At 40.7% G+C, this 23,846-nt stretch overlaps 1 protein-coding gene and 1 long non-coding RNA gene across 13 annotated transcripts in view; one reads left to right on the forward strand and one right to left on the reverse strand.

Moving 5' to 3' along the window:
* Positions 1-23,846, forward strand: part of GRIA1 (glutamate ionotropic receptor AMPA type subunit 1) — a 299,370-nt gene that overhangs the window by 211,457 nt on the left and 64,067 nt on the right. The gene's annotated exons all lie outside the window — the stretch shown is intronic.
* The window catches only part of LOC144381083 (uncharacterized), a 912,868-nt gene that overhangs the window by 140,533 nt on the left and 748,489 nt on the right, over positions 1-23,846 (reverse strand). For 2 of the 10 annotated variants that reach the window (XR_013445587.1, XR_013445578.1), the window contains exon 3: positions 11,475-11,495. The exons of 6 other annotated variants lie outside the window; for them this stretch is intronic. This is a non-coding gene — a long non-coding RNA (uncharacterized LOC144381083). Of the gene's footprint in view, positions 1-11,474; positions 11,512-23,846 lie in introns of those variants that run through there. 2 more of the 10 variants (XR_013445582.1, XR_013445572.1) reach the window with 2 other exon arrangements.

The raw sequence follows: 23,846 nt of genomic DNA on the forward strand, positions 1-23,846 counted from the left end.
AGATGGGAAGCAAGGTTTTGAGTCCCATACATGCATTATCTTACTGAATCCTCACAGAAGCATAAGGTGGGACCCTCGTTGCATCTTCTTTCACAAATGAGGAACCACATAAATTTTGAGTCTTGCCAAGGTTATCGGGCTAGTAGCTAGGTGAGTTGAGATTCAGACCACCATCCTATACTACTTCTAAGTGATGGAAGGAGCACTGAACTATGAGTGGGTCCCAGCACTGGCTGTAGTGTGCTCTGCATGGCCCTGAGCAGGCCACCTGGCCCTACTAGACCTCGGTTTCCTCAATTTTAAGAGAAAAGGTTCTCTTTTTCTTAGTTCTGAGACAGACCTCAGAAATAATCTAGTTCTAGTGGTGATACAAATTTGTTTCTTGTGTTTTAAAACTGGGGTTTCTCAGAGGTGACTCAGATACTGCATTGAGAGAACTTGGGTGCCCAAATCAGTGAGCTTGCAACCCCTCCCCCCCACAGAACCAGAGTAGTTCCATTTTTGTCTGTTTTATATGATAGTGAATACTATTTCTTTTGAAAAAAAAAAGTGATTCTGAAGCTAAGAAAGAAAAAAAAGAAGGCAGGTTGGAAAGTAGGGGACATGAAAAAAACTTGAAATCTACCAATCTGGACCAATTCCCACATTTATTGACCTCCTGTCTTTGTGTGTAGTGCTCTTTCAACTACATTCTGGAATGTTCATGCCACAAATCCCCTCCAATTTACCTGATACACAAGCACTGACTATATTTCCTTTTCTTTTTATGGTTGTTCACTGTCTATGAACTCCTTTTCCACTAGGCAGTCCCTTGTAGACTACCAAGTTTCTAAAGCACACAGGGTGTCATGACTTACAACTTGACTGTCGTGAATAGATTTGCACACACTGTCACCCTCTGGGGGCAAATTGCATAAATATTAAGCCCTCGTGGACCTGTGCTGGAGGCATCTTTACCACCTGTCTGATTTGCATTTGAGAGTCAATGAGAACCAATATTCCTAAGTAGCAATGGAATAAAATTCTTCCTAAGGAGCTTCCTTCAGGACTCATTTTGGCTGCTGTATAATTTAGGTAGTCTCATTGTTCACCATTATAATCTTGTTTTTCTTTAAATAAGAAGACAGTTGGGGGGTGGGGTGCGTGGGAGAGGAGGTGTGAGACTGGATGCTTGGCCAATACTGGCAAACACATGGTGAAGAGTAGATAGAACCAAGCAGGGGAAGGACTTGCTTAAAAATAAATCAGGCCAGTAGATAAACAGTGGGAAGGAATGACTCTTAGCTCGTCAGTATAATGTAGGGCCATCACAATATGCACGTGTCTAAAAAGACCCAGGGGTTGTTGTTCTCCATTATTTCTTTCCTCCATGGGCATCTCACCTCCTAATGGTTCACCCGCGTGTGGTCTGACCTCAGGGTATGTTTTCATACTCCCCACGCTTCCTCCCAAGGTCTCAAGTCAGTGGCCCACAAGAGCCGAATCCCCTGCCAGGCCTGTTTTTATTTGATCTGCACAGAATTTGGTCATGGCCGTGCACAGCCACATGGCAGCTGCCCTCCTCAGCTGATCCGTTATCCCCCTTGGCACCAACGCCCCCAGCTAACCACCTTCATTCCTGTGTTACTCACCTGGCCCCTGGGAGGGTATTTGAGTTTGTGACCTCTGACTGCAGAAGGATGTTCAAACTTTGCCTCCACGCCTTCTGAGGGTTCCACTAGAGTATCTTAGGAACCAACACTGAGGTGAAGAGGAGACTGAACAGGATCCAACCCAGCCTCCTTCCTCCCAATCTTTGATAGAATACCTCCACTCTCCGCCTGTTTTTTCACTGGTAGAATGGAATAGTTCCCACCGCAAGTATTGTTGTGAGGTTTAAAATAGAATGATACATATAGAACCCAGAATATAATATCCAGGAAGCACTATAAAACAGATGCCATTTTTTATTATTTTATTGATTTTATATATTGGGCTTCCACTCAACTTCATGCCAAGTTTCATGGGCCTCTGACATGCAGAGCACTGTGTCAGACAATCTGGGTTATGGCGGGAAGAGCTTTAAAGGGCTTGTATACATCAAATATCCTTCCAAATGAGCTTCAGTTAGTTGTTCTTGCTGTTTACTTAAAGAATATAGCATAAATCCTCACTAATTTAGATTTTCAGAAACTAGATTCCATCTGAATTACATGTATTTACACTCACACACGAGTAGCTTTATCTCTTCATCTCTTCAAAGTTCATGTTAAGGTCTATTAATCAAAGCCAACAAAATGTAGCTAAATGTGCTTCCCTGCAATTAACACAATAATCTGACCACAAGAATATGAACAGATGAAGAGTTGTCTTTCTTACGTTATAAGAAGCATGGAAGCAGACAGCGGCTCATCATTCAATGAAACCAGGATCTGCTGTTTTGGGATTGTCTTGGCATTTGCTTATATTCACAGGATGGCTACACCCAGATATCGTGTGCATGTTTCAAGCAGCAAGAAGGGGAAGAAGGGTTGCCATTTCTAGCTCTTTGGCTCAAAAAAAAAAAAAAAAAAAAAAGCTTAACAGAATACTCCGCGCCGCAGCAGCTGATGGCTGCTTCTCTCTCTTTAGTCAGAAACAGTGGCCCATGATCACTTATAGTGGCAAGGAAGGCCAGTAAGGCAAGAACTTAGCTAGCCTCTAGAGGGGAAGGGGTGGGGATGGCTGTGGAGGAATCAGCCAGCAGCACTGGCCACAGTGGCTCAAGCCAATGTTTTCTGCACTTAACACCGTGGATAAATAATCTGTGATTAACATATTCAATGACATAGACCAGTAAATGCTCCTGAAATGCTTTAAAGACTCTTCCCACCTCTCCTTAAAATACTTATATGAGAAATTGGGTTTGTGTAAGCTATTTAACATTCCAAAGTTAAAATTCAGTTTAGCTATGATCACAGATTACAATTTTTTGCATTAGGCTGATGGTGAGATTAAAATGCCATCCGTGAATTGACTTCATAGACCTGCTTCTTGCATCTGATGACCTATTTTTAATAGATATTTAGATTCCTTTTCCCATAGAGAGGAACATTTTGAGAAGAGATAAACTAAAAGAGGGACAAAACTATCACAGGCAAAATGTATTTTTAGTTCCTTCAACTTTCTTTTCTGCACCCTTTCCCCCTATTTGTAGCTAGTTTCATTCACTTATTCAACAGATATTGCTAATTGTCCACAACATGCAGGGCATGGTGCAGGGTGCTGAGAATATGAAGATATATCGATGAGGAGCATGGGGGCTAGGAGTATTTGCTTCAAGGAGCTGCCGAGTATAGTGCTGTAAGACAGACATTAAACAGGCAATTGTGATGCACTACAAATAAAATGACCCTGCTGTAGCAATAGATAATAAGGGAAGTTGAATTACAGGGGATTGACTTAAGGAGTTCTGAGACAGTTTCTCTGAGGAGCTGATAGGTAAGAAAGAGGTAGGCTTGCACAGAGCTGAGAGACAGAATAGCCGTGTGCAAAGCCTCTCAGATGCAAAAGAGCTTAGCTGCTTTCAAGGGTGGAAGGGGTGAGCAGTGTATATGGCTTGCAGTGAATGAGAACGGGTTTGAGACAACATCAGAGAAACAGGCAGAGTCCAGATTATGTGAGGCCCCATACCATAGTATAGATTTAGAGTTTTACTTTAAATATAATGGGAAGACATTGGAGAGTTTTAAGCAAGGGAAGGATTGATTTACATGCTAAAATACCAATCTGGGGAGCTATGAGGAAAATGAATTGGGCAGCGAATAGTCAAGAATGGAAGCAGAGAAACCAAGCAAGAGGCTCTCATGGCCATCTAGGGGAAATTATAGTGATGGAAATTATAATGGTCATGAAAATGGATTTGTGGGCTACTTTGAAATTAGAACTGACAGCATGTGCTGATGGACTGGATATATGAGAGTAATGGGAGGGAAGAGTCCATGATGGATCCAAGAGGTAGGGAGCATTTGGAAAACATGGAACCAAAGTTCCAGAGACCTTTAGCTTTGGGTGGGATCATTAAGATGATCTGGTTTATCCATCTCATGTTACGTATGAGGAAACCAAGGCCCAAGAGGGCAAAGCGATTTCCTCTGAGGTGATCGAGACAATCCCTGTGGCCTGTTGATGCGCAGTCCAATGCTGCCTACCATGCAGTGTCAAACCATGCAGTGTCAACCCGAGGCTCCCACTGTCTGCAAGTGAGCTAAGAGTGAGCCTCTTCACCTCTTAATTCCCACAGCCCCCACTTCCTCATTGGCTCATCCATGGGGTCAGTACTTTTCTGGGTTCAGATGACCTTAGTAAGTAGAACAAGAGGAGTTCGGGAGGTCCTAGGGGAATAGAGGAAAATGGGAAATTATGACTGCAGCTTTCAAAACTCTTTTATTCCTGATCTTAAAATGTATCAGAATATATGATAATTATCTCCACCTAGTGAAGATAATTAGTCTCGGTGAGAAGTCTTGAGTGGAGGAGTGATGACACTTTGGAGATCTCCAAGAACCCTGTACCACACACCTCCCCCACCCCACCAGTTAATCTACTTGTCAGGCCAAGCAACTGATTCACCATGGGAACAGGATAACCAATGAGCAGATCCCAAACTGATAACCAACGACAGTCTGACCTTTGCATTCACACAAAAGTTCCATAGCAACCAGTATGCAATGACACTGAGAGGTGATGAGAAATCCACCCCATCCACCTCCTGTTCTCCCACCTCCTCTCCCAGAGACAGTCATGCAAACCTCCTCCTCTTGCTCATCTTGTGTCATTTAAGTGCTGCGGGAGGAAAGAAGGGATGCTGAGAGTAGAAATTCAGGGAAGTTGATAGAAGCTACCTGAAATCATAAAATATTTCACCTTTAGAAAACATAAACCTCATTTAGGACACAGATTCATCGCTTCAAGGAACAATATCACAAGGATGTGTAGACAATCATGATGCAAGAAGTGTAGGACAGCTGCTTTGTTGCTTAAGACTAGGTATAGGGGTTTCTACGGGGACCTGCATCAAAATCATCTGTCCCTCACCATTAGCCCCAGTGAGGGGCTTCTGCAAATGTGTCAGGTGTGATCTGTGTAGGGACTGTCCAGGATTGGCCCCATCCCTGGGACTTCAGCTCATTGCCTTCCTTTTCAACTTTAATCCTCTGCTACCTGATGGCAAGACCCAGAGCCAGGCTCCAATGCCCAGCAGTTTCACAGATCACTGAGAAGCACAAGAGTAGAAGTTTCAGAAGCTCCAGAAGCCACATGGAAGTATTAAAATGAATGCAGTGACAGGAGGATAAAAGCTTCACTGGATACACAAATGAAAAGCATCAATTTTCTGCATCTCAGCCAGCAATTCTGGCCACCAGGAAGAGGGAAGTCAAATGATGCTCTCCCTCTCTAGAGTGCTCTGAAAGTCCAAGGTTTGAGCAGCTTAACTGAAGGAGAGCTTGTTTTTTTCTTTCAAAAATCACCATAGGCAAATGTTTAGAAAGTGTTTCACTGAGCTGAAAGGGATGTTTAGAGCCATTTATTCACTCATCAAATGTTTATTTAGTGCCTATTATGCAACAGATATGGTTCAAAGTACTATAGGACGTATCACTGAACAAAGCAGACAAAAAATTCCCTGCCCTCCTAAGAGCTTACCTTCTAGTGAGAGGAGGCAAGCAATAAGCAAAACACCTGTAAAATGTAATCAACACCCCCATCCCAATTTGATAGGTGAAGGTTCTGGTATATAAGGAGGGGAGGGACTTAGCCAGGAGTCACAGAGGTAATTTGTGTAAGCTCAGTAACACAAGAATGGGCGTCAGCTGGGGGCTGTGGTGAATGGAGACATGCATATGTCAGCCAAAGAAGGCAGCCCCCACTCAGTTCTGGACAGTCATTGACCTGGGAACTCTATGCAGAGGAAACAGCAACATACCGAGATTCAGCTTGTGGGCCACCAGTTGGAGACCCCTGGAAGAACAGCAAGGAGTATAATGTACCACTGTACCTTTAATTAATGGAGACCATACTTGGAATATTATATTTATGTACTTTTTAAAGGAATTTCCCCCCTCCTCCCTTCATTTTTGGTCCCAAGTATGTGTTCCAAAATGTGATCACTATGTTTTTCTCATCTTTCACATGACTTAGAAAATCTAGGCCATGGATGGGTGCTGCACTAGAAGAAAGATGATCCCTATGTCTCTATAACTAAAAAAGCCTGCCCATGACTATATCTTCCTAGGTTCTACATTTTCCTGGAGAGAACCTCTCCTTTCCTGGAGAGAACCATTTCTCCTGGAGAGAAAAGAAAGTTTCTTTTTAAAATTTCTCTGGAAATACAGCATCTTGGATCAGAAGACCCAATTGTTCATCTGGAAAGAAGTACAGAATTCTACATAGGGAAAACATGAAAGCATTATTAATCGAATTGATGGGGAATGTATGCTCATACTCCAGTGATGGTTTTGAATATGAGTTAGGCACACTATCCATCTGTGCAAATGAATACTTTTGCCCTAGGGATGTTCAAGGAAGATAATAGGCAAATTAAGCCCAAGGTATCAAGCAGAAGATCAATGGTATCAGGCACACTAACACAGAAATGACAAACCTAGGTGATGATACTCATGGTGTGTCTCTGATGGCTTAAGAAGGCCTTAAAATAAGGAAGCCCAGTACCTGCTGGAAGCAGAATGGAGTCCTACCCAAGGGAGGCAATGGGAGGAGCTGCTGTCACAGGGGGCAGGCCCACATGACTGGAGGATGTGGTAAAGGAGCTTAGAAAGAAGTTTAGTCTCAGTCTACTATTAGCCCACTGGGTGAGTCACTTCCTCTGTCTTGCTTCTCCATCTTCAAAATGGCAGCAAGATGGTACCTACCAAGTCTCCAGACCCCCATCTAAGGTGTGTCTCCCTCTGATTCTCAGGTTCAGCCAAGGCTGTAGCCAAACCAAGTTGTGCTTCATTTTGTTTATCCATGCCCTTTTCATCCCCTCTGGTTGGAGTGACTGCTCCCATCTTTCCTGCTCAACTCTTCCCCCTTTGCAAATACAGGCTTCCCAACCCCAATTTCTCTTCTGAATCTGTGCTTCACAATAATGGTTATGCCTGAAGCCTGGGATAGGGTTGCTGCAATTGAATCCTAGCAGCTGTGCAAGTGTGGGAAGATAGCTTCTCTGCACCTCAATTTCTTCTTCTGGAAAATGAGGATGATAAGAAGACGACCTACCGAAAGGGTATTAAATGACATAGTGCCTGGAAAGCTCTTCCTCTGCACAGGGCTGACCCACAGACAGTAAGAGCTGTTGACACTGCTGTTGCTGTCACCACTGTCAATGCATATCTCTGAGGGCATCCTTCACCTGCAGCCCTGTACTAGAGTACCCTGGCTGTTCCTCACCAAGACACAGACTGGCAGACTGATCTCTGCAGCTCATCCAAAACCTGGCACCAGGTGTTGTACATTCAAATACATGCTTGTTGAATTAACATGTACTTTCTAAGCATGTCCTATTTTTCATTCAATGGAGAGAAAGCAATCTAATGGAGAAATTTTCTAGCTGTCAGTAACTACCTGTGTCACATGGGGAAACTCAGTCCTGGTCTATGAAGGGATTTGGAGGAAAATCAGGTAGAACTGGAGAAAAGGAAGTTAAATAGATGCAGAAAACAAAGCTCCCCATCATCCTAATGTTGCCAGTTACCCCATTATTCAGGGATGCTCTAATTTTCTCTTGGCTCAAAAACAGTAGTAATAATTGCTTTCACTTATTGCAACTGCTATGTGTCAGGCACTCTGGTGTTAGATCACATTACTCATCATCATGACAACCTCTGCCCAGGTATATCAGCACCACTCTACAGATGAGAAAACTGAGGCTCAGAGTGATTAACTCCCTTGTCCATGGTTACCCAGCCGAGCTGCGATTATAATTTGTGTGTGTCTGATTCCATGATTTATCCTTGACACACTGCAGCCTTCCAAAACCAGAAATCTTCTGAGTGTCCCTTAAGGCTCTCCATGGATTGTTAGAATTCATGAAAAAAAAGGTCCCGTTTTCATCTGTAGGGCTCCCTCACTCTGATTTTTTAATGGACCTTTTTTGCCTTGGGTTTTTATTCCATTTTTATTCTTTACAGTCTCTTTGTCTTTAAAAGCCATCTCCTGAGGAGGGAAAGGTAAGCACCCAGGAATGCACTCTGCCCCTACCAAGAGGAAGTTCATTGTGGCCAGCTGGAGAAAGAAAGATGTGAAACAGAAGAAAAGATACAACTAGTGCCACTTAGGAGAGGCCAACCTCTTGGCTTCAGCTAGGAAGTGACTATGGCATAGGGTAGGTTTCATAGTCATAGCGAAAAGCTGGAGGGGGCATGGGATTCTTTAACTATAGCTCCTTAGGTAGGAATGGGAGTGGGAGAAGAAGAGACAAAAAAGATCACAAATGGCCTTAAAATTGTATGGGTGAGAAACATCTAGGGTCCACACATTTATCCTATAGAAATGGTTGTGCAAATGTGACAGGATGTATGTATAAGGATGTCCCTTTCACTGATGTTTTAAAAATCTGTTAGTAGCCCACTGTCCCTCAGTGGAAGTCTGCTGAAAGAAGAGATGGTTCATCATCCAGTGAAACCCAATGCAGCTGTTTCGGTAGAAGAACAAGAATGCCTGTGCTGCTTTGTAAAGATCTTCAGGGTTGCATGGCAGGGAAATAATGGGTTGTGGTCCCACTGGTCCCAAATTACAGGATCTTTTTCACTGCACCAGGCTGCCTTTCTGGAACACAGGGAACTAAGAGAATGTGTAACTGAGGGCTAAACTCTGTGGCATGTGGATTTGGTGCCAACTTTTTTCTGAGAAAGGAAAAATTAGTGTGGGCTATGGTGAAAAGAGACCTCCGGGAAGCATTGGACTGTGCCTTGAAAGATGAGATAAGATCTTCTACAAAAACTAAGAAAAATGAAGAGAGAAATCTAGGGGTGGGGGGGGCAGGGGGCAGGGAGTGCCATGAACAAAGGCACTGAAGCAGGCATGTGTTGAGCCATGGGACCTTTCAGTCAAGGTCATCCCTAGGTACTTATTAGCCGAAGGTTCAGAGCTCGTAAAGTTTAACGATAAACTCAATACTATGACTTTGGGGGACCTATAACCTTTATAAAGCCATTAGAGCATCACCTAAGAAACCAAGAATCTAAAATGGGCAATGTTGGGTCAGTTCTTCAGTTGCCATCAGTACGAAATTCCCAGGTCCACATGGAGCATCTTTACTGATTGGTGTTAAGTTTTGGTCTACCATGGACGGAATGATGTCAGCCAGGTCTAATTTCTAGAATTCAGAGGATACTGGCTGGGCATTCAGGGAGTCCATACCACTGCTGCTCCCAGGTTATTTATCTCCTGAGTGGCACAGAAGAGCTGTCAGGCAGAAAGATGCCTTCCCTTCTGTGGAAGTCTGGCTAGGCACCCACCTGATATTCATCTTCTCTTTCATGTCCTAGTCTCTGTGTAGGTACCCATTCTGGGAAGGGGGAGAGAGAGAGAATGGAGAGGGAGTTTATTTTGTTTTGTTTCTGGTTACTGTGTGTGTATGTTTCTGTAGACACCAGGGAGCATTAATCAATCAAATGTTTTAATTGAGCACCATCTTGGGTCTAAACCTTGCCTTAGGCACAATGCTAAGCATTATGGCAGATGCAAAGAAGCAAGAAACATGAGTTCAGACACCTGACTTTGCAAGTCAGTAGAAGAACCAAGATATACAAGAAAAAAAGGTAGATAATAAAGCAGAATGTGTATTTGAATAATTCCCAAGCACAGGATTTGTAGGCAATAGGTAGAGAAAAAAAAGATCACTGAGGACTAAAATGATCTGGGCTGGCTTAGTGAAAAAGGAGAGACTTGGGCTGGTCCCAAAGGATAAAACTAAACTTACAGAAGGAACTCCAGGTAAGGCAGTTGGGGGATGGAGGGAAGCCCAAGCAAAGAAGAAGAAATAACTGTGTTTTGAGACCATATAACCATTATTCAGAGAGACCTGGGTTTGAATCCTAGTCTTCCAGTTACTAGCTGTAAGACTTGAGCCAGTAACTTAACTAGCAAGCCTCAGTTTCCTTTAAAAAACACAGGGCCATTAATGCCAATATCATAGGATTCTTACAAGAATACGTAAACAAACAAAAACTGATGCAGGTTGCCTAGCATATACCAGGGATTCAAAAGTCCTAATTTTCTTTGCATCCTTTTGTGTTAATCACATCACTTCCTTTCCATTTTGTCTCTGGCTTCCCACCACTCATTTATTCTGTGGTGAAAGCTTTCTGGGACTCACTGCCATGAATCTCCTTATCTGGTTGTCCTCCTGGCCCAGCACTGACCAGAGGGAAGTCCAGAGACTGCTCCCAGAAAAAGGAGGAAGGCTGCCAGGCACAGTGTCATGGCTGGAGGATGTGGACAGCATCACTCATCCCATCCCAGGGTTACTTCTCACTTTAAGCCTGGACAGGAACTGGATCTGAACTCCTGCCTGCCTCCGTGGCAAAACTCGTCTCTCCTGGGCAGCAACCCTTCCCTCATCTCCTGGGCGTCTGATTTTGTTTCTTCGTGGTCAGCATTACAGTGATTTTCTCTGTTTCCCTGAGTGACAGACACTGGTTTTGCAGGACCTGTAAATATGTAGCTCTTTTTCAACAGAGTAATTAAGAGCATGAGCTCAGGAGTTAGACCTGGGCTTATTTCTGCCTGGCACACTTATTTGCTGTGTGACCCTGGACAACTAACTTTGCAACTCAGAGTCTCTGTTACTACAACATAACAAGTCCAAACCTGTAGCATAAAACTACAGCCATGTTATTATGCTCATGGAATCCACGGGTCAGGAAATTTGGAAAGCAGCATAGTGGGATAGCTTATCCCTGCCTGAAGATGTCTGGGGCCTCAGATGGAAGAACTAAAAGGCTGTGGATGACTGGACAGCCAGGGGACAGAATCATCTGAAGACTCATGCACAGAGCTGGCAGTTGAAGCTGTTGTCCCAAACACCCACATGTGCCCTCTCCATGCTCTGTGTGGGCTTCCCCAGCGTGAGAGTCAGTTCCAAGAACAAGGGACCAAAGAGAAGGCAGGCAGAAGCTGTATCACCTTTCATGACCTACCCTGAGAAGTCACATAGTGTGACTTCTGCCATAGTCACAAGTCTAGGCATATCAAAAGGGAAGGAACCTTTCAGTAGAACAAGTGGCAAAATCACATTGTTAAGAGGAACACATGGAATAAGACAGATTGTTATGGCCATATTTGGAAAATACAATCTGTCATACCTTATATATAAAGAGAAGATAATTCTTTTTGGAATCATTGTAAAGATTAAATAAGTTTTTATGGTACTTAGCATGGTGCCTGACATGTAATCAATAAAAGTCATATATTTATTCATTCATTCTCTCCCCCTCCCTCTCTCCCCTTCTCCCTCTTTCCTCCCCCCCTCCCTTCCCACTGCCCTCCCTGCCTCTCTCCCAGAGTAGAGATATATACACATACATGACATTTATAGTCAGTGCTTATTAATGTGTAGTCAGTGCTTATTAATATTTTGTGTCCATAATAGATTCTAGTAATTATTTAAGTTAATGAATCTATAGATTAGATCCCTAATGAATCTACAGAATAGAGCCTTAAATGTCAGGTAGTTTCTTATCTAATCATCTCATTTTATATTTCAGAAAAACCAAGGTCGAGAGAGTTTACAAAGTGGGTTAAATTAACGTTGACCATTTTGTAGTCCAGACTTCGATGAAGCATTTTTGTGGAAAATAAATCAAGTGACCCTAACAATGAGCAATTTTTCAAGTGGCTGATGTTTAGATTTCAACACCTTTCAGGATATGTAGGACTCTGAACTTCATCATAATCCCTAGAGGCAAATGAAAAGAGATAGGAGGAACACAAGAGCTTGGTGTGTTCTCATTGTGCAGAACTGAACACTGAAACGAGCCAGCTCACTGCCTTTGCTTTTTTGACATTATATGTATTGTTCCTGCTCCCCACAGCCAAAGGCGCCACATTTAGGCAATATTTGCTCAGTGAATCAGCAAAGCAGAACAGAGTTAGCAAAATTGAGATGGTGTGCCTTTTCATCCCTGTACTGAGAAGTAAAGCCAAGGCAAACAGAACAAAAGGGGCATGGTTTATTTTTCCTCAGCAAAGCCACGTAGGGAGCCTGGCTGGACAAGGACAGGAGTCAGAAGACATAATTGTGGCTGGGTGACACTGGACAAGTCACTTTCCTTCTCACACTTCAGATTTCACAGTCTGAATGATCTAATTCTACAATGGAAAGTGTTTACTGAGCCCTTGTGATCAGTTCTCTCCTTAGTACATGAAGAATACACGGAAATAAGAAATGCCAGATCTTTGCTTATATGATGTTTTATAGTCAAACTGGGAAGATACAACTAACACATAAGGAACAGAGAACTTAAAAAGCTCAGGTGTATCTTGGGACCCAAGTGCCATCCATGGATGACCCAAAAAGGAGAGATGGATGTTGGTAGAAGGTCAGTCTACATCTACCGATCTGGCTGGAGAAGGAGAAATGGCAGACACATCATTAAACCCGAAGCAAATCCACCAGACCTCCCTACAAAGCCAGTGGCTCTTACATTTCACCATATCTGTGGCATCAAAACTCAAAGGGGAAAAGGAGGATTTCATACTAATACAAAGAAGATTCATTGTTTATTTTTTTCAAACCTCAACCTCTTTTTTAGTCAATGGACTTTTCCCTCTTAGATTTGATTTGATATGCTGAGCATAGGAAGATTTTTTTTTTTTTTTAAAGATTTTATTTATTTATTTGACAGAGAGAGAGATAGCGAGAGCAGGAACACAGCAGGGGGAGTGGGAGAGGGAGAAGCAGGCTTCCTGCAGAGCAGGGAGCTCGATGCGGGGCTCGATCCCAGGACCCTGGGATCATGACCTGAGCCGAAGGCAGACGCTTAACGACTGAGCCACCCAGGCGCCCCGAGCATAGGAAGATTTTTAATTGGAGTTACTGTTTTCCTCATCTCTTCCCCCTTTGACGCACAATTTATTTATTTTGAGGTAAAACACACAATCAGTGCATAAATCATAAATAATAGCTCAGTTTTCATAAAGCAAAACCTGTATGATCAAAACTAAAATTAAGAAATAGAATACTACCAGAATCTCAGGGACCTCTTTTTGCTCCCTTCCCCATACAAAAGTAATCACTATCCTGACTCCTGACACCATAGACTAATTTTACTAATTGACCTGTTTTTGAACCTCATAAGTAGAACTACACAATATGTACTCTTTTGTGTCTGGCTCTTTTTGCTCAATATTATGTTTTGAGATTCATTTATGTCATCACATACAGTGGCAGTCCATTCATTCTCATTTTTGTATAGTATTTCATCATGTGGATACACTGCAATTTATTTATCCAGAAATAAATCCAGAAGTGTGATTATCTTTGTAGATAAACATTTCTGTTGTTCCCAGTGTGAGGCCATTATAAATAATACTGCTATATTCTTGTAAAAGTCTTTTGATGAGCATATGGAATTTCTGTTGGGTATATACGTAGGAGAGGAATTCCCAGACCACATTATTTATAATTCCCTGTTACAGATTTTGCCAAACTGTTTCTGAAAACAGATTTACATCCTCATACGCAATAGATGTGTTCTAGTTGCTCCACATCTACCTTTTTCTACCATTTTAGCAAGTGGGTGTTATAATATCACATTATGGTTTTAATTTGCATTTGTCTGATGACTCGTAGCTTTTTTCTATTTATTAGCCATTTGTATAGCTACTTTTATGAAGAGCTTTGAAAATTTTTTCCCACTTTTCTGTTAGGTTATTTGTTGTTTCTTATTGTTGTTGTATTATAAAGCATTCTTTATATATCCCTGCTAATGCATATTATCAGATGCCTGTATTACCAATATCTTCTGTTCTGTGGCTTGTCTTTTCACTATCTTGACGGTGTTGTATGATGAACAGAAGTAGTTATAATGTAGCCCGCTTAACAAGTTTTTCCTTTATGACTAGTACTCTTTGTGTGTTGCTTAAGAAGTTTTTGTCTACCTCAAAGTCATGAAGATATTCTTCTATGATTTCTTATGTAATTTTACCTTTCACGTTTAGATTTGTGTGTCCTATAGATATGTGCAAAGTACAGGATCAAGGTTTGTTGTTGTTGTTATTTGGCATATGGATTTCCTATTGAGCTATCATGATTTATTGAGGCCATCCATTTTCCCCACTGCATGCCCCTTCCTCATAAATCAGGTCAACAAATATAAATAGGTCTGTTTCTGGACACTTGATTCTGTTCTGTTGATGTACTTATTTATTCTTGCCCTACATCACCCTATCTAATTACTGTAGCTTTATAATGCCTTGATAACTAATAACCAGATGTCTGGAGAAGGCTGTTCATGGATGCTAAAACAAAAGCTGGCTTATTCCATTAGGGACAAGGGGGTAGTATAGAAGAGATTCTCATATGAAATCATGTCTGTAGTATTTTTCTAACTGTGAGATACTGTGATTCCATTGGAACATCAGTGATTGTGGTTTTTCTTGAAGGTCTAGAACAAATCAATAGCTGAGACACTGTCCGTGATTTTCTGGGCAGTGTCAAAATACCTACAAGTGATGGATAAAGCTCAGAACGCTTGTGAGTACAAAAAGCATCCTTTAGCATCCAAACATGGAGCATGTAAAACTCTAGAAACTATCAGAGAAAAGGCAGAGAAGGATTAATTCTCTTTCATTTAAAATTAACCTAAAAGAAAAAAATTCCATATCAAATGAGATAGAAGGTAGTGGGGAACAAAAAGGAATTTGTTGTGCATTCAAAACATCATTGCTTTTATTGACTTAGTCTCAACTTAGTGTGTGAAGAAAGCTGCAGATTGCATTGGCACACCGTAAGAGAGATGAACAAGTAAAAAATGTAAATTTTTTTTCAGGTAGCATGTTTTGTGCCAGTTGAGTCTAAGGGTATTACTAAGTAATGGATGTGTTGGGGCAGTTAAACTAGGGGTATTGACTGAGTCGTGAATCACCAAGCTCTCGACACATGATAAAAATAAAAATAACATAGAAAAAGCAAACTCATCTATAGGCTTGAACCACAGAGCAAAAACTGTTCTGTGCAAAATTTGGTTTTATTTTATCTTGTGAATTTTCTATCCTTGTTTAAGTCAACTATACTGAAATGCTATGACTTTGAAAAGGATAAACAATGTTCCTTTTTGTTGCAGCAAAATAAAACCCCCACACTCAATAAATCGAAACTGTACTGGCAAAAATTGAACAATTCCATCATTTGCTGAAACCTCTAAAACCCTCAAATTTGTTTGAATACTTCTGTAAACAATTCAATCAATCAGTGTTGGCAAAAGTATATGTTAGGGTACTTACAGTGGACTCAGGACTGGGCTGGGTGAATGGGAAATTCTCAAGGACAATAACATGTGGTCTCTAAACACACACACACACACACCATTATTTCTTACTTAATTTACTGGAAAAAATGTTGTGGCTTAAATAATCGAACATGGTGCTAGCTCTCTTATCTCTGTCCTTCAGCATCATAGCAGTCTTTACATGTTATTACAGTTGCCTTTTCAGTACCTATCCCCTAGGCCATTGCTTGTGAAATTTGTGCATAAAAATTATCGAGGGATTTTGTTAAAATGAGATTCCAATTTAGTAGGTTTGGAGTGGGCATAAGATTTTGTATTTCTAATAAACTGCCAGATGAAGCCAATGCTACTGGTGCTGAGTAATAAAGTTGTAGGCTGACTCAGAGCTCCCCTAGAGTAAGGGCCTCATTGTCTTGCCCACCACTATAACCCTAGCAACTACCACAGAGCCTGGATGAATATACAGAGTAAAGAAGTAAATAAGTGTCTAAATACTACTTATTATTTGCATTTATCAATACATTTTTGTACTGGTAGACATGAAAAAAATTTAACAGTATGGGCATAAATACCAAAATAAGAATATGCATGGCCTCATGAAGAAGACATGATGGAAAGATGAAGGAAGTAAAATAGATGGAAAAGTACTATCAAATTATAAAGGGTTTTGAAAACCAGGCAAAGGACTGAATATTAGGCAGGAAATAAAGAATAAAGCAGTATAATTTCCTAATATAAATCAGTATAATAATTCCCTAATATAAATCAATATAATCTCCTAATAAATAGGAGAGTGGTGGGCTGAGCATTTTGAGATGCTTAATCTGATGGCATTGGGCAGAAAAGCAGTAGGCAGCATATTTTTATTAATTATTAAGACATTATCTGTGCTTCCACAAATCTTCTCTTTTCCTCAACTAGAATGTGAGCTCCCTAAGAACAGAAGCTAATTTTTATTCATCTCTATATCCCAGTTTCCAGCAGAGGGGCTGATGTACAGCAGTCACTTCAAAATGTTCCGTGTCTGGATATGCTACTCATGGTAGCCCAGCAGCGTCACTAAGGACCCCAGAAGAAAACAAAAACATTTCTAGGGTGCCTTGATTGTGGCATGCCATACAGAATGTGAATAATCTAAAGCAGAAGCCAGGGGAATCCATACTGTAAGGACTCAGGTCAGTAGAGGGAGGGTACATAGTTACAGACATCAGTATCATGGAGAGGTCCCAGTGAGTTGATCTGACTCTCTGGGCCCTGTAATCCGAATTTGCCATAATCGCTATTTGACTCTTGTGAGACCAGTGATATTTAGTGGAGCATATTCATGAGCCACTGATATAAAACATGCGAATTACTATAGAAATTATATGTCATATTGTGCTAACTAGGCTGACTACCACTACTTCATAATCTAATAAAAAGCAGACAACAGAGTTTATGCATATGACACCAAATTATTTTCTGTAAGTGTCAATTAAAATGACAATAAAAATGGACCTTACTTTGAGACAGAGCCATTATTCTTGGAAAGCTATAGGAACAATCTGGTTTGGTCTAATTATATTCTGATCTAACTATATCATGGGAGTACAGTATTTAAATCAATGTATTCTGATAAAGATCTCCTGTGTCTTTTGTACCAATTTTGGTTTTCATGGGTTTCAGTATCTCAACTCAGAGGATGCCTGTATTAAGAGATCCATCAGAATCTGAAAATGCAAATGTTTTATAGCATTTCCCTTTGCCAGATCACTTCTCACAAAGGAAATCACGTATGTGAAGCAGAGTTGAGTCACTTTTAAAGACTCAAGAAGAGCTATTCCTCCTTAACAAGTGGAACATTAAATAAAGACCTGATGATCCTGTGGTCACCTCAATTTCCCTCATATTACCACAGTTGCTGGTCTTTTGGTCATTTGGGTTACCCTCCTCAGGAGGGCAATTGGAGTTAAATGAGATCCATTTCCCTATAATTCATTGGTATTTTCTTAACAGTTGAATGAGAGAAGAAAAACAGCTGCCATACTAAATCTTTTTCCAACTATTAAGATCTTTCTTCTGTTAGAGTATTTTATATATATTTGGACCCAGATTTCTTCCTAGTTCCATTCTAATTTTGAAAAATAAATATGCAAAGATTCTGCAGTAATGAATATCATTAGCCCTCAACAATGTACATAACACAGTACTGGAGAGTAGCAGGGGATCATTACCATCTATTCAGTATTCAACAAATATTTATTGAGGGCTTACTAAGTGCCTGCAGAAAAAGTGAAGGTCACAGTCTTTACTTATAAAAGAGATTGGGGAAAAGGGAGAAACTTGCATTTCTTGATAATTTACCATTAGATATACATGGTGCTGGATTTACACATGTTATCCCATTTAATGAACTTACAATTTAGTTTAGAAAGAATGAGAGGATGATGATGTTAATAGTTTTAATGACAGCATTTTTTTAACACATACCATGTGCATGCTATGGTTACAAGTGCTTTGCATGCATTATCTATTTAAATCCTTAACAACCCTATGTTAATCTGTAAGAAGCCTATGCCCATGACATAGGAATAACTACCCTTGCTTTAAAAAAAAACAACAGAAATTTAAAGAGGTGAGGAGTTCTCTCTAGGTTGCACAGCTAATAAAATAGGGAGTCCGGATTTTAAATCAGGTCTGACTAGCTCCAACGTGTGTGTTCCTAACCATCCACTGTACTGTTCCCTTACAAATCACTTAGAAATGCCAAGATCTGTCATATTCTGACCTGAACTCCCTAGAAAGGCATCTTTTGTCCCATTTAAGCTGAACTGTACTCTATTCCCCAATCACATCTGGGCTTTTTTTCACTCCTTATTGGTTATGGCTCTTTGAGTTCTTGTTCTTCATGGTGGAGGGAGGGACTGAGCTTGACACTGAAGAATGAATAGGACTACAATAGCCAAACTATGGAAAGAGCCAAGATGTCTATCAACAGATGAATGGATAAAGAAGATGTGGTATTATGGGTATTATGCTAAGCAAAATAAGTCAATCAGGGAAAGACATGTATCATATCATCTCACCGATATGAGGAATTCTTAATCTCAGGAAACAAACTGAGGGTTCTAGAGGGGTGGGGGTGGGGGGATGGGTTAGCCTGGCAATGGGTACTAAAGAGGGCACGTATTGAATGGAGCATTGGGTGTTATGTTCAAACAATGAATCATGGAACACTACATCAAAAAAAATTAATTAAAAAATAAATTAATTAATTTAATTTTAAAAAAAGAAATTGAAATTCTGAATGTTTTATTCCATACTATCAGAAACTTTTGAATATAAAAACCTGATATTTAAATACAAAAAAAAAAAGAATGAATAGGACTTCAGTGGTGGGGGAAGGAAAAGTTAGTTCAAGTGAGGAGAATGGCAAACTCACAGTTCTAAAGAAGGAATAAAGATGGTGCATGTAGCCTAAAAGTGAAGCCACTGGAGATAATTTCTTGGATTGTGAAGTTGTTCTAGTTTGTTCTAGTTCCCGCCTCAGTTCCAGTATTTAAATCAATGTTCCAGTATTGGAACATATACAACCTCAGTTCAACCTCAGTTGAACTTCAGTTCAAAGTACTTCTCTCTCCTTCCCTCTCCTTGCTGCAGCCACACCAGCCTCCTTTCAGTTCCTGATGTACATCATGCATTGCCTTTCTAGGTCAGGACCTTTGTTTACAGTTCTATCTGCATGTTGCCCTCCTCCATCCCACATTCCCTGATGTTTACAATAGCAATTAAGTAATGTATTGACTTACTGTGTACTGAAGGACCATCACTCATGTTGGACAGTAAACTACACAACTCCTGCATATTTAACTTCCTATCCACCAGCAGCTGTCTGGCATCCAGCCCAGTGTCTGCCTCATAGCACATACTCAGTAAGTATTTGTTGAATGAGGGGATTCTCTTACCAAGGATTTCTCTAAGAGCAGAGATTGTCCTTGATATTTCACCAGCGTAATTGTGGAACTACCAAATAAAAAAGGGAAATTTTGAAGACATGGTAGCATTTAGCTTTACAGTTATATCTGTCTTCAGTCTCAACCAAGGTGGATATCATATCCTTATCCATAGTGCAGGCCAGGCTCAGTCTGCAACTTCAACCAGTCCACCACAAGGTTACTTAAATGCACTGTTCTAGACCCTATGCTATGCACAAGAGGGGATATTGTGGTAAGACATAGTCTTGCCCTCAAAGGGTTCACAGTCCAGTAACCAGGCAATTATAATGCACTGTGATGTGCACTATGTCAGAGGAAGAACAGGACATTATAAGAGCACAGAGCAGGGACCTAAACCCAGATTAAGGAACAGGCCAGGGAAGGCTTTGTCGAGGAAATTGCATTTAAGCCAGGACAGGAAGGAAGAGTGGATATTACCCAAGTAAAAAGGCATAGGAAGTGTATTTCATGCAGGAACAGCATATGCCTTGTGAGGTATTGTCAGGAACTTGGATCTTTTTTTTTTTTTTACTTTCGATTGTGATAAGAACACTCAGCACAAGATCTACCTTGTTAACAAAATTTGAAGTATATGTTATTGTTGATGATAGGTACAATATTGTATAGTAAATCTCTAGAACTTGTTCATCTTACCTAACTGAAACTTTATGCCAATTAATTAGTAAACTCTCCATTTACTCCTCTCCATAGCCCTTGGTAACCACCACCGGGAAGTTTAGAGCAGGGAAATGATTTACATTTACATTTTTCAAGAATTTCTCTCTAACTCAGTGGTTCTAAGTCAGAGATGATTTTGTCTGCCAGGTGACATTTGACAAGGTCTACAGACATTTTCAATTGACGAAAATGGAAGGAGGGGCTACTAGAACCTAATGGGTACAGGCCAGGGATGCTGCTAAAAACCCTATAATATAGAGGACAACCTTCCACCACAATTCTTCCACCACAAAATATTATCTGGTCCAAAATATTAATCATTTTGATGTTAGAAACCCTACAAACTGCTCTGTGGAGACATGCTGCTACAGACTTAAAGAGGGGAGACCAGGCAGGAGGTTACTGCATTAGCTAGGCAAGAAATGATGGCTTGGAGTAGGGTGATAGCTATGGAGTGGGTGAGAAGTGGTCTGACCCAAAATGCATTTTGGAGGTAGAAACAATGGGATTTCTGATGGATTGGAAATGGGGTGTGAGGGATAGAGAGCAGTTAATGTTTTAGCTCTCAGTAACTAAAAGAACGGTGATGCCATTTACTGAGATGGAGAATGTTTGTGAAAGAACAGACATGGAATGGAGACAAACAAGGGTTCAGTTTGGAACAGATTTATGAGTTTGGGGTAAGGGAGAAGGTCCAGTGTGGACTTCAACATTTTAGGAATCATGCACATACAGTATATAAAACCATGGGACTGGATGAGGTTACCTTGGGGGGTGAGTCCAGAAAGTGATAAGGAGAGATCCAAGCCCTGAACCCTTTAGCATTTAGAGGTCATGAAGAACCATCAGAAGGGACTGAGAAGGAGCAGTGAGGAGGGAGGAAAACCAGGAGGGTTGTGTCCTAGAAACCAAGTGAGAGGAGTATATCAAAGAAGATGGCATAAACACCTAGTGTCAAAGGTTGCCATGCAATCAAGTAAGGAAACAATAGGAAATTGGCCACTGAGCTGTGCCAAGAACTAATGAAACTGGGAGCTAATGAAATCACTGTATTTGGAAAACTGGAACAAGCCTATAATATAAAAGTTCATTTGTATAATTCTTTCTGTAAAAAGTAACCTCAAATGGCCATGTCCTCTTATCAGACATGCATATGTATATACTGGTAGGTTATGCCCCTCTGCAATCATTTCCATAAGAGAAGAGAGGAAGTAATAAGCAAACTAAAACCTTTAATTAAAATTCATAGATTGAAGTTGGACAGGGAACCTGGGCAGAGGCAAGAGATTTTTGCATATAGTTAAGATGAGATTAAACTTACTGTGTTAGTGATTCATAGCTCATGTTTATCAAGGAGACCAGCTCAGCCTCTAGCCTTATCTACGATACCTGGGTGTTTGGGAGTGGATATACCCAGAAATCATTTTAATGACATCTTCTGGGATTCAAACCAGCTTTCATTCTTCTCTGGTGCTTTAACTTGGAGAGAGAGTCTCATTCTAAATGTTATCCTTAATGATGTAAAGTACAACTCCCTCAAGTGAGATCTGATCACACCTTTGGGTTCTCCTAGTTTCCCAGTCCCTTCACACCTCTGAATAAGGGACTCTCTAATCCTACATCAATCAAACTCCTCCTCCACCCTTCTTTAGTTAATTGCATAAAACATTCAAGTAAGCTAGAAAAAAGTCACACACAGTCTCTTGACCGGGCTTTGAACTAAGATCCTCCAGGGAACTTTTGGGATAAGTATTGGGAAACATGAGGGAATGATACTCTCTGTGGCCTCACCTCTGATTCTCTCAGTAAAATATATAGGAGACAAAATTAAGGTCAGGGATGTATTGGGTTGGGTTGGAAACCTCTGAAGTTTAGAGTGGGGTCCATCTTCAAATGGAAGGATGGGTGGTGACATGTAGCAAACATGCAACAAATGGTTTTAATCATAATAATCATTACCACTTTTTATCTAGTATCTGCTAGCATTATCTCATTGAATCATTAACAACCTATTGAGTAAGCAATTATAACTATTCCATTTTTACAGATTATAAAAAAGATGTTAAAGAAGATTACATAAATTGGCCAAACTCACACAATTAATAAGTCAGTCAATCTGACTAAAAACCCACAGGGTCAATTACAGTTCTATCCTGCCAAAGCAACATAGTAGAAAGAACCCTCAGTTTGCACTCAGGGATTTATTTGCCTTCTAAACCTAGCTCCAACATTAATTTTGAGGGTGACTTCGGAAAAAATCATTTAATCTCTCTGAACCTCAGCCTGATTTTCCTCACCTGTAAAATAATCAGGACAACCTTGATGATCCCCAAGGTACCTTCTGGCACTTGCGTCTCTGATTCTAACTTGTGATGTTAGAACTTTAAGTTCTCTCATTTGTAAAGAGTGTTTTGATTTTCAAATATAGTAATCTATTATTGGATGTGATCTTTACAACAACCAAGGCAGGCAAGCATTACTCCCTCTATGTGTTTTATATGCAGGTGGGGAAAAGACTTGAAATAAAGTAGGTACCCTGTCTATAGTTAACAAAGCTGCTCCCCAGTCGACTGCTCTCATATTCCAGGTATCTCTCCTCCTCCTTTACCTCAGGAACTTTTTCTCCCCCATGGGAACTACCCCATTTCTTATTCCCAGGAAGGTTTTCATTACTAATTTAAATGTTAACTGCTAAGAAGCTAAAGGAAGGGTGTGCACAAGGGCCGCCAGCTCCACCAGGGTGCTAAACAGAGGCTCAGGGACTTGAGTAGGGCAGACCCAGCTCCCCGGAACATGCCTAAGGAACAGGGACTCAGGCTGAGAGTCCATCCAGACAGGATGCAGAAAGAGGAAACGGTGGATTTTCCTGCAGGCTGGGAAGTGCAAGGTTGTAGATGTCATTATCCATGGCTATATAGCAGCTGGTTCTATACCAGCCATTATGGGAAAGATTCTACTAGAATATTTGCTTCTTCCTAGGGCTCCCCATCTTGGGAAATGTCACCATTTTCTTCTGAGATGTCTTTTTTTTTACTTTATGTTTTTATTTTAATTCCAGTTAGTTAACATACAGTGTAATATTAGTTTCAGGTATACAATATAGTAATTTAACACTTCCATACATCACTCTGTGCCCATCACAAAAAGTGCACTCCTTAATCTCCATCACCCCCCACTCTGGCAACCATCACATTGTTCTCTATAATTAAGAATCTTTAAATTTTTTTTCTTGCTTTCTCTCTCTCTCTTTCTCATTGTTTTTTTTTCCGCCCCCCTTTGTTTGTTTGTTTTGTTCTTAAATTCCTTCTGAGATGCCTTAACCAGAAACCTAGGAAACAAGGGAAGGGAGAGAAGATAGCCTAGGGATTAAAAGGTGAATGCTGGACTCAGGCTACCTGTGTGTTGATGGGAAGAAACCTAACCTTGCCAAGCTTCAGTTTCCCCATTCTTAAAATGGAGCTAAATAGTACTTCCTTCATAGTGTGTGATGAGGAATAAATATAAACATCTTGTAAAATGCCTGGCAAAAACAGTCAATCAAAAAATGGAGCCCTCAAAAATCAGTGAGCCTTCTCCTTCACCCTCTATATTCAATCAGTCTTCCCATAGAGATTCCACCTTCCAAGTCTCCGTAAGTCTCCTCACTTTCCAGCCTTGCTACTATGTCCAGATATTCATCACCTCTGATCTGGGCACCAGTACTGCCAATTCATCTCCACAT

This window comes from Halichoerus grypus, chromosome 2 (assembly GCF_964656455.1).
Source record: "Halichoerus grypus chromosome 2, mHalGry1.hap1.1, whole genome shotgun sequence".
Classification (NCBI taxonomy): Eukaryota; Metazoa; Chordata; class Mammalia; order Carnivora; family Phocidae; genus Halichoerus; species Halichoerus grypus.